This window comes from Miscanthus floridulus, chromosome 8, assembly GCF_019320115.1.
Source record: "Miscanthus floridulus cultivar M001 chromosome 8, ASM1932011v1, whole genome shotgun sequence".
In the NCBI taxonomy this organism is placed as follows: domain Eukaryota; kingdom Viridiplantae; phylum Streptophyta; class Magnoliopsida; order Poales; family Poaceae; genus Miscanthus; species Miscanthus floridulus.
The window spans coordinates 142138151-142149063 of NC_089587.1; positions in this window are offsets into that span (position 1 = coordinate 142138151).

A 10913-nucleotide genomic window follows, 5' to 3' on the forward strand; every position below is an offset into this window, starting at 1 on the left:
ACCAATTAGGCTCTTACTTAACTCCTAATCACTTAATGCAGTAACGGAAAGCAAAAGCGAAATTAATTTGTAAACACAAGGTAGGGTTGTATGCATCCGGGGCTTGCCTTCGTTGACGGAAAAGTCCGGTTCCTACGATGTCACACAAGTATTCGATCCAACCTCAACAGACAGATCAACCTCCTCCGCAACTTGATTAACTACCACGTGTTCACCTTCGTTTACTACACGTAGTAACATTGCCATGTTTAACATGATGCGGAATATGAAACATGATGCTCGATGATGGATGCAAAAATTAATAAATTGGATACAATTTTCCTTCGCAGTACAGTTACAAACCAAACTAACCAAACCATATTCGTAACTGATGTGACCACGCCAGCACCGATCACTTTGGTGAACTCTCCGACCACTACGGTGAACTATCCGACCACTATGGTGAACTATCCGACCACTACGGTGAACTATCCGACCACTACGGTGAACTATCCGACCACTACGGTGAACTATCCGACCACTACGATGAACTATCCGACCACTACGGTGAACTATCCGACCACTACACTAGCTGATACACCACTCCAATTCCATACTGGACCGAGCACAGCGATGACCATGGCGGCACGATGGCACAACCGCACTACACTGGTGACACAAGCACGATAGAGGTTAAACACTAAGCACAGAAGGGTTCAGCTCCTCACCTCGAACATGACTGAGCAACGAGCAGGGTCGGAGGAGCAACGGAGAGGCGTGACGACGACTACGGTGATCACGGCGGAGCAAAGATCGTCGGTGAGGGAGAACCGGCGACGGAGGGCTCTGGCCATGATGACACGCCCGTGGCGGTGAAGTTGCCGACCGCGAGGAAGAAAGACGTGGACAGCGGATTCTTGGCAATTTCTGGCGACCAATGTTAGCTGGCTAGATTCGCAAGGAAAAGACGGAACTAGGATGGCCTTTACCGAAATGGCAACGGCGGTGGTGAAAACAAAGGAAGAAGAAAAACGACGACGACGGCGTCTTGGTACTTATAGCGCGGCGTAGAAGCTCAAGGAAGCCACGACGGAGCCGTTTCCGCACCAGCACGACATCAAGGACAGCCACGACGCGCCTGGAACGCCGAAGAAGGTCCTACGGCAATGTAGCTTAGGCGGTGAACACTGTTCACAGAAATTACAAAATTGCCATTCGCCAAAATTCACAAATTACTCTCAAATTTTCATAACAACTCAAAAATCTCCAAAAACAAAAGTTGTTCAAAATCAAAAGTTCTACAACTTTGCTTTTATAACCATCTCCTAATTCGGTCTAGATTTTGAAATGATCTTTTAAATTCAAATAGGGGATATTTAACGAATTACGCCTTTTTGAATTACTCCAAATTTTTCTAAACAACTTGAAAAACTCCAAAAATAAACTTTGTATAACTTGTTAAGCTCTACACTTTTGCTTTTGGGATCGACCCCAAATTATGCTTAGATTTTGAAATGGATTTTCAGGGTAGGATTTAAATGTTGAAAAGCGGGGTTTTCTCGAAAAATAATTCAAAATCCAAACAAACTTTGAATTTGAGTCAAACAATACAATTCAACACATACCACATGAATATAAACTTGTTTTAGTGTATGCATCTCAAAGTTTTCACCAAATGCCAAATGCTTTGCAATGCATATGATGACATGTCAGGTTTTAGTATTGTAACACCCGAGGTGTTACAATCCTTCCCCCTAAAAGAAATCTCGCCCCGAGATTCAAAGCCATAGAGTAAGTAATGGAAAAGGAAATGTGTCAATTCAAAAACATCTAGAACTTTTCCATAAAACAGCTGAGGTTCTTTTACAAAACACAACTTGTAGTAACCGAGCTCAACTAACATTATTCTATTCTAAAATGACGCTAGAAACTCTGGAAACTTTTCTAACAAGTAATCTTCTGATTCCCAGGTAGCTTCCTCTTCTGAATGTTGATTCCATTGTATTTTATAGAATTTGATTGTCCGTCTTCGAGTAACACGATCTTTCTGATCTAACACTCGGATAGGATATTCGGAATAAGTTAAATCCGGTTCTAGTTCTACTCCTTCAACTTCAACATTCTGTTCAGGCACTCAGAGACACTTCTTCAATTGAGAAACATGGAACACATCATGCACAGCTGCGAGATGTTCAGGTAATTGCAAGCGATATGCCACTTTTCCATACCTTTCCAAAATTTGATATGGTCCAATATATCGAGGTGCCAACTTTCCTTTAACACCAAAACGGTTAACTCCCTTCATTGGTGATACTTTCAGATATACAAAATCTCCTTTGTTAAATACTAATGGTCTCCGTCTTCTATCCGCATAACTCTTTTGACGGGACTGAGCTATCTTTAGATTACTCTGTATTTGCCTAACCTTGTCTTCTGTTTCTTTCACAAGGTCAACTCCAAAGAATCTTCTTTCTCTAGGCTCAGACCAACTCAACGATGTTCTGCATCTACGGCCATAGAGTGCTTCAAATGGAGCCATTTTAATGCTTTCTTGATAACTATTGTTGTATGAGAATTCGGCCAAAGGTAAGCACTCATCCCACTTATTGGAATAGTTAAGGACACAACACCTTAACATGTCTTCAAGTACTTGATTGACTCTTTCAGTCTGCCCATCAGTCTGCGGATGATAAGCTGTACTATACAGAAGTTTGGTACCTAATGAAGCATGTAAGTGTTTCCAAAAGCTGGAGACAAACTGTGTACCCCTATCTGACACTATGGTTTTTGGTACCCCATGCAAACTCATGATTCTTGCTAAGTACATCTTGGCATATTGGATCGTAGGATATGTGGTCTTGACTGGAAGAAAATGTGCTGACTTAGTGAGTCGATCTACAATAACCCATACTGAGTCAAATCCCTTTGATGTCTTGGGTAGACCAACAATAAAGTCCATACTTATGTCCTCCCACTTCCAAGATGGAATAGGCAATGGTTGTAATTCACCAGCAGACCTCAAATGTATGGCTTTCACCTTTTGACAAGTATCACACTTTGCTATGTATCTAGCAATCTCTATTTTCATTTTAGTCCACCAAAATCTTTGTTTCAAGTCATGGTACATCTTGTTGCTTCCCGGATGGATAGATAACCTAGTAGCATGTGCCTCATCTAGAATTGACTGCCACAACTTAGGAACTTTTGGTACCACCAGGCGATCCTTGAACCATAACACATCTTCATCATCTATGCTAAAACATTCTGCTCTTCCATCCCTGACTCTTTCCTTGATATGGACTATACCCTTGTTTTCCTTTTGAGCAGCAATAACTTGATCTCGAATAGTAGCTTCAACAATTATGTTGGTCAAACTTCCTTGTTGAATTACTTCTACATTCAACTTCTCCATTTCTTGGCATAAATTCAAACCCATTGTTCTCACTATCACACAATTGCAATAACTTTTGCGACTGAGAGCATCTGCAACTACATTTGCTTTACCTGGGTGATAATGTACTTCCAAATCATAATCCTTAATCAGTTCTAACCATCTTCTTTGTTGCATGTTTAATTCTGACTGAGTGAAGATATACTTTAAGCTCTTATGGTCTGTATATATATGGCATGTATTACCAAGCAGGTAATGTCGCCAAATCTTTAGAGCATGAACCACAGCTGCTAACTCCAAATCATGAGTAGGATAGTGTTCTTCATGTTGCTTAAGTTGTCTGGACGCATAGGCAATGACTCGGCCTTCTTGCATCAACACACATCCAATACCAATACCTGAAGCATCACAATAAACATCAAACGGCTTCTCGATATCAGGTTGAGCTAACACTGGTGTAGTAGTCAATAGCCTTTTCAAAGTCTGGAAAGCCTCTTCACAATCTGATGACCAGAAAAACTTGACTTGGTTCTTCAACAATTCAGTTATAGGTTTTGATACTTTAGAGAATTCTGGAATAAACCGACGGTAATACCCCACCAATCCAAGAAAACTCCGAACTTGATGAACTGTGGTTGGCGGTTTCCAATCAAGCACATCCCTCACTTTGCCAGGATCAACTGCAACTCCTTCGGCTGACAAGACATGTCCAAGAAATTGCACTTCCTTAAGCCAAAAATCACACTTGCTAAACTTGGCATATAGTTGATGTTCTCTCAAGCGGGTCAGAACAATTATGAGATGTTCCGCATGTTCTTTCTTATTCTTGGAATACACTAGAATGTCATCAATAAACACCACTACAAACTTGTCTAGCTCCGGCATGAATACTGAGTTCATCAGATACATGAAATGAGCGGGAGCATTTGTCAAACCAAAAGACATCACTAAGTATTCATATAATCCATATCTTGTGGTAAATGCCGTTTTGGGAATATCTTCAGGCTTTATCTTAATTTGGTGATACCCTGATCTCAAATCTATCTTGGAGAAAACTTTGGCTCCGGCCAATTGATCAAAAAGCAAATCTATCCGAGGTAATGGATTCTTATTCTTGATGGTCACTTCATTCAATGGACGATAGTCAACACATAACCTCAGGGTCTCATCTTTCTTTTTCACAAAAATTGCCGGACATCCCCAAGGTGAGGAACTAGGTTGGATAAACCCCTTCTCAATTAATTCTTGTAACTGAGCCTTCAACTCGGCTAATTCCTTAGGTGGCATCCTATAAGCTCTCCGAGAAATCAGAGCTGTTCCAGGTTGTAACTCTATATTGAACTGTACATCCCTATCAGGTGGTAGACCGGGTAAATCTTCTGGAAACACATCCGGAAATTCACACACTACCGGAATATCTCTAATTTCTTTGACAGCAGTTGCACAAATCTTGCCCACTGATCTTCTCAGGGTTGGAAGTTGGATGAGAAGTTGAGAATTACTATCAAGCAAACTTACTCTTAAGGTCCTATTCAAAATATCTATAATAGCCTTATGCTGATACATCCAATTCATTCCCAAGATTACATCTATATCCTAATCCTTAAGGATAATCATGGTAGTGGGAAAAATATGCTCACCCAGGTTTACGGGTACTTGGTATACCATTTCCTTAGTACACAGACGTCCCCCGGGCGACTGTATAAAGAAACTTTCCTTTGTTGCCCTAATTGAAATTTCATACTTCATGACAAATGTTCTATTGATGAATGAATGCGATGCGCCAGAATCAAAAAGTATAACTGCAGGGTGATTGGCGATAGGAAACATACCCATCATCACTAGCTCTCCTTCAGGAATTTCCCTGGCTTGAATATAGAAAACCCTTCCTGTCTTCCTCTCATCTTTGCCCTTCTGAGCATTCTGATTGTGGTTCTTGTTTGGTGCTTGACCCTGTTGTTGATTGGCAGGAACCTTCTGATAATTTTGATTAGCCTGCCTAGGATATGGACATTCCCTGGAGAAATGACCAGTCCTTCCACAATTGTAGCACGGATAGTTGTGACCCTGGGATGTTGGAGCATTGCCACCAGGAGCATTGGTTGACTGTGAGTTTGGATAGGTTATAGCAGGACGGACATTTGACTGTTGCCCAGCTTGGAACTGCGGCGGATGATAAGGAGGACGATAATGGTTTACTGGATGATAAATCACTCTCTGCCTCTTTTGGTTTCCACCAAAAGGTCCAGATGGCACATTCTTTTTCTTCTTGAGCTCCTTATGCTGCTGATACTTTGCCTCTGAAGCAATTGCAATATTTACTGCCTCATGATAAGTGATATTGGTACAAGCTGTCATCATTGTCTGCAGTTTGGTATTCAGACCTCTCATGAACCATTTCTTTTTCTTGGCATCCGTATTGACATGTTCAGATGCATACTACGACAGATGATTGAATCTTCCCACATATTGCATAACCGTTTGATCCCCTTGCCTCAAAGCAAGGAATTCATCTAGTTTCATAGCCATCACTCCTTCCGGGATATAATGGGCTCTGAAAGCAGTGCGAAATTCTGTCCAAGTTAACGGAACACCTACGGGTTGCATGGCCATCAGATTTGCATACCAAGCACCAGCTGCACCTCTAAGTTGCTGGGCAGCAAACACCAGTTTCTGAAACTCTGTGCAGTAAATAAGATCGAATTTCTGCTCCATGGTCCTAAGCCAGTCATCAGCCTCCAGGGGTTCATCTGCCTTGGTGAACACCGGGGGTTTTGTATCCGTGAAATCCACATAGGTAGCCTCATGCCTGTTATGATTGTGGCCACGGTTTCCATGCATCTGATTCTGATTACTTTGAGCCATCTCATGAAGCAAACAAGAATTTTCCATAGTCACATTGACTAATGCAGCGATAGCATCAGCCAAATTGGTCGGCATTGGTGGCGGGTTGGGGATATCATCATCATCTTGTGAAGTACCAGGAATATGCGATCCCCGCGTACGACGCATCTGTTCATAACAAACCAAACTTTATTCACAAGTCTTTATTCAAAGATCAAAGAGCTTACTACCCGCATTACATCAATGCCACTTATTTAAACACAAGAACACATCTAAACAAGACTACTATCTTAACTAGATCTTCTATTACACAACTCTACTCCTTTCCCTGAGCACTTCAAACTTCAGGCTCGGTATCCATTCCGGAAATATTACCGCCTTCATTATCACTTTCATCTATCATTATTAATTCTTCAGGATCTTCTTCTTCTTCTTATTCACTTTCATCGGCAAGGATGACACCTGGGTCCATGGCATCAGCTTGAGGTTCATGATTCGGGTTTAGTAGATTGCTAAGCCTATGAACTTCCTCATGTAGATAGGTATTATGTTCTTCTAAATCTTCTACATAGAATTCTAGCTCATGAGTTCTAGCTCTAGCTACATTTTCCCTATGCCAAGCCTCATTTCTTCCCTCCACCGTACGAACTAACATGCTTTCGCAGTTCCTGTGTGCGGTGGTGAGACGCCTCAATTGATCCTATAATTCTCCTACCTGTATAGCATCCAAAGCCCTATCTCTAGTAGCTTGTGCTAACTCTGTAGAAATCCTCTGTATTTCTGCCTGGAGATCAGGCCTAGAACTGCTACTACTAGCACCATCATTTCTAGGGGCAAGTTGGTGACAAGGAACTCCTTTGGGTCCAGTGGACTTACGGGGCATCATCTTAGCACGAGCCATACTGTAGGAAACCAATTTAATCCAAGTAAGACCATTTGATCAAAGTCTAAAGAGCAGCTATGATGGATTACATTACTCAAACTAGTCTCACTACTCAACTCTAGACTAAGAGGTGAAGGAAGTAACGAGTGAATTAATAATGATGCATGAATCGTTCTTACGAACAGAAACATCAAAGTTTATAATGCACATAAACAACATTTATTTTTATATAGGGCATAGTAAGATTACTACTCCACCACACAAGACCCTTTTAATCAAATAAGGAATGGTGAGAAAGAAATAAGATAAGTCAGAAGCAATTTGGACCAAACTATCAAATTAAATTTAGTCATCCAAATCATTTTGAAGTTTTTGTAAAACAATACAACAAAAACCTTGTAACGATCGCTCTGATACCATTCTGTGGCAGAACCTCCTAAGTTATAGGGCCCACATGCACCTATCACTGTTCGACGACCTTTGACATCTATGCATATGTTTCCATGAACTTAAAAAGACTGTCGGGTGTCCTCGGGGAACCCTGAATCATCCACGATTTCCGAGCAGGATCACGTTACAGTGTCATTGCAGTATTACAACATTTATTCAAATATCAAAACAGAGTAAAAACAGCGGAAGTCTTACGATAATATAGTTTACAAACCAGTTGTTTCAAACCTTACAAACTAAGTTCGATAATTATTACAAACCATAGTAGTAGTGGAGTGGCATAATTAATATAGACATATCACACAAAATAAACATCCTGCCCAAGGATCACACATTTACTTCTCATCGTCAGAATGAACGATAGTCATGCAGCATGATCCAAAACAGATCTGCTCATGAGGCTCACCTGCAACAAGGGGTCAACGAACCCTAAGTACAAAAGTACTCAACAAGACTTAACCGAAATGAAAACTGATAGAACTCAGGAATGCAGGCTCAGGAATTCAAGGTATGGTTTTAACAATAATCAAAGTTCTTTTGCGTAAAAGCTCTTTAATAAAATTCTTTACTTCAAAGGTAAAACTTTATAAGTACCACATATGAATCTGCCATGATCCGTAATGAGATCATGAACTTCATATCAATCTTTTTCGCAAACCTTTCTCAAGTTCCAGTTATTAATTCTACGATGATGAATAGTGAGTTGAGTCTCCATAACCGAGGAGCAACGACGATTCGAACCGATTATAAACCTAGCTGGGACTTCCAGACCACACGACATATGCAGGTCCCTGACCTACATATACCAACCTACCCTTGGATCCTCTAAAACAAGAACGGGTCTGCGCCACCCGAGAACATAGTACTCCACCATTCTAGCCCATGGCCACGTGGGTACACGCTATTCCCGCCATCTCTCCACTCCCAGTGCGCGAGTAGCCATTCTCGTAATAGAATTGCCAAGTTCAGGCTTACCAGAGTATGTGGTTAGTACTACAAATTCTCACCTCATGCAATTCAACAACGGACGTGCCTTAATCGACACAGGCGGAAAGAACCCTCTCACAAGACCTCCATGTCTTGTGGCTCACACACACCGAGTCCGCCCGGTCTAGATTTATTACTCCACATTCCCATATCACATGCTAACATAATTAACCAATGTTCCATTTAAAACTTGCAGGTGACAGGTAATCGCCCGACTTTCATCGTTCTATGCATAGCTAAGCAAAACTAGGCATATACGAGTGTAAAACTGGTAATATGGTAAATATGGAATAACAAGGATGGTAATGCACCAATTAGGCTCTTACTTAACTCCTAATCACTTAATGCAGTAACGGAAAGCAAAAGCGAAATTAATTTGTAAACACAAGGTAGGGTTGTATGCATCCGGGGCTTGCCTTCGTTGACGGAAAAGTCCGGTTCCTACGATGTCACACAAGTATTCGATCCGACCTCAACAGACAGATCAACCTCCTCCGCAACTTGATTAACTACCACGTGTTCACCTTCGTTTACTACACGTAGTAACATTGCCATGTTTAACATGATGCGGAATATGAAACATGATGCTCGATGATGGATGCAAAAATTAATAAATTGGATACAATTTTCCTTCGCAGTACAGTTACAAACCAAACTAACCAAACCATATTCGTAACTGATGTGACCACGCCAGCACCAATCACTTTGGTGAACTCTCCGACCACTACGGTGAACTATCCGACCACTATGGTGAACTATCCGACCACTACGGTGAACTATCCGACCACTACGGTGAACTATCCGACCACTACGGTGAACTATCCGACCACTACGATGAACTATCCGACCACTACGGTGAACTATCCGACCACTACACTAGCTGATACACCACTCCAATTCCATACTGGACCGAGCACAGCGATGACCATGGCGGCACGATGGCACAACCGCACTACACTGGTGACACAAGCACGATAGAGGTTAAACACTAAGCACAGAAGGGTTCAGCTCCTCACCTCGAACATGACTGAGCAACGAGCAGGGTCGGAGGAGCAACGGAGAGGCGTGACGACGACTACGGTGATCACGGCGGAGCAAAGATCGTCGGTGAGGGAGAACCGGCGACGGAGGGCTCTGGCCATGATGACACGCCCGTGGCGGTGAAGTTGCCGACCGCGAGGAAGAAAGACGTGGACAGCGGATTCTTGGCAATTTCTGGCGACCAATGTTAGCTGGCTAGATTCGCAAGGAAAAGACGGAACTAGGATGGCCTTTACCGAGATGGCAACGGCGGTGGTGAAAACAAAGGAAGAAGAAAAACGACGACGACGGCGTCTTGGTACTTATAGCGCGGCGTAGAAGCTCAAGGAAGCCACGACGGAGCCGTTTCCGCACCAGCACGACATCAAGGACAGCCACGACGCGCCTGGAACGCCGAAGAAGGTCCTACGGCAATGTAGCTTAGGCGGTGAACACTGTTCACAGAAATTACAAAATTGCCATTCGCCAAAATTCACAAATTACTCTCAAATTTTCATAACAACTCAAAAATCTCCAAAAACAAAAGTTGTTCAAAATCAAAAGTTCTACAACTTTGCTTTTATAACCATCTCCTAATTCGGTCTAGATTTTGAAATGATCTTTTAAATTCAAATAGGGGATATTTAACGAATTACGCCTTTTTGAATTACTCCAAATTTTTCTAAACAACTTGAAAAACTCCAAAAATAAACTTTGTATAACTTGTTAAGCTCTACACTTTTGCTTTTGGGATCGACCCCAAATTATGCTTAGATTTTGAAATGGATTTTCAGGGTAGGATTTAAATGTTGAAAAGCGGGGTTTTCTCGAAAAATAATTCAAAATCCAAACAAACTTTGAATTTGAGTCAAACAATACAATTCAACACATACCACATGAATATAAACTTGTTTTAGTGTATGCATCTCAAAGTTTTCACCAAATGCCAAATGCTTTGCAATGCATATGATGACATGTCAGGTTTTAGTATTGTAACACCCGAGGTGTTACAGAAAGTGAGTGTGCGATGTGCCAAAAATTTTGCGAATTGCCACTATATTCTAGCTTGAGTGAACGTACAGACCGATGCATGCATCACGATAAGGGAATCTTACTTAAAACTAAATTTCTCCTACATGTATAATTTGGATTAGTAAATTGATAGGGTAACTAAAGGAATGCTTCAATAAATATCTTATCATTTCTCTAGTCCCTTATTCTTGATCTAGAGGGTTGTCCTAAATGGTTGGTTCCTATCTATTATAGATGAACCTAAGGTCCAGTCATGGGAGCACTAGTGTCGGAGCAGGCCACGGTCTTGGTGAAGGCCAAGCTGAAAGTGGCTAGGGCAATGGGAAC